Raw genomic sequence first — 743 nt, 5'->3', positions numbered from 1 at the left:
AGCCCTTTAACATTTCCTGCAGTGCTGGCTTGGTGGTAATGAATTCCTTTAGCTTATTCTTTTCTGGGAAGCTCTTTATCTCTCCTTCAATTTTAAATGATAACCTTGTTAGATAAAGCAATCTAGGTTGTAGACCTTTGTTTTTCATCACTTTGATAACCTCCTACCACTCCATTCTGGCCTTTAGAGTTTCTATAGAAAGCTCAGCTGTTATTCTTATGGGGGTGCCCTTGTAAGTAACTTGTTGCCTGTCCCTTGCTGCTTTTAGGATTCTGTCCTTGTCTTTAATCCTTGCCATTTTCACTATAATGTGTCTTGGTGTGGGCCTGTTTGGGATCATCTTGGTTGGAACTCTCAGGCCTTCCTGGGCTTGTATGTCAATTTCCTTTGCCAGGTTAGGGAAATTTTCTGACATTATTACTTCAAATATGTTTTTGATCCCTTGCTCTCTCTCTACTCCTTCTGGTTTTCTTATGATGCACATGTTGTTGTGCTTGAAGTTGTCGCCAGCTTTCTTAAACCATTTTCAATGTTGCTTACTCTTTTTGTTTTGTTTTGTTCTACTTGGATGATCTCTACTATCTTGTCTTCTAAGTCATTGATTTGATTCTCTGATTCATCCAATCTGCTAATAATTCCATCGAGTTTTTTATTTAATTCAGTAATTGTATTCTTTAGTTCTAGCTGGTTGTTTTTCATGATTTCTCTATCCTTCTTTATATTCTCATTAATTTCCTTGAATA

General features: G+C 36.7%; 1 protein-coding gene across 2 annotated transcripts in view; it reads left to right on the top strand.

The window, feature by feature from the left end:
- PRR16 (proline rich 16) overlaps positions 1-743 on the top strand; it is a 335,751-nt gene that overhangs the window by 95,414 nt on the left and 239,594 nt on the right. The gene's annotated exons all lie outside the window — the stretch shown is intronic.

Source organism: Hipposideros armiger, unplaced genomic scaffold (genome assembly GCF_001890085.2).
Source record: "Hipposideros armiger isolate ML-2016 unplaced genomic scaffold, ASM189008v1 scaffold_954, whole genome shotgun sequence".
Taxonomy (NCBI): Eukaryota; Metazoa; Chordata; class Mammalia; order Chiroptera; family Hipposideridae; genus Hipposideros; species Hipposideros armiger.
Note: the sequence above shows the minus strand (reverse complement) of the source record. Positions and strands in the feature narration are given on the sequence as shown.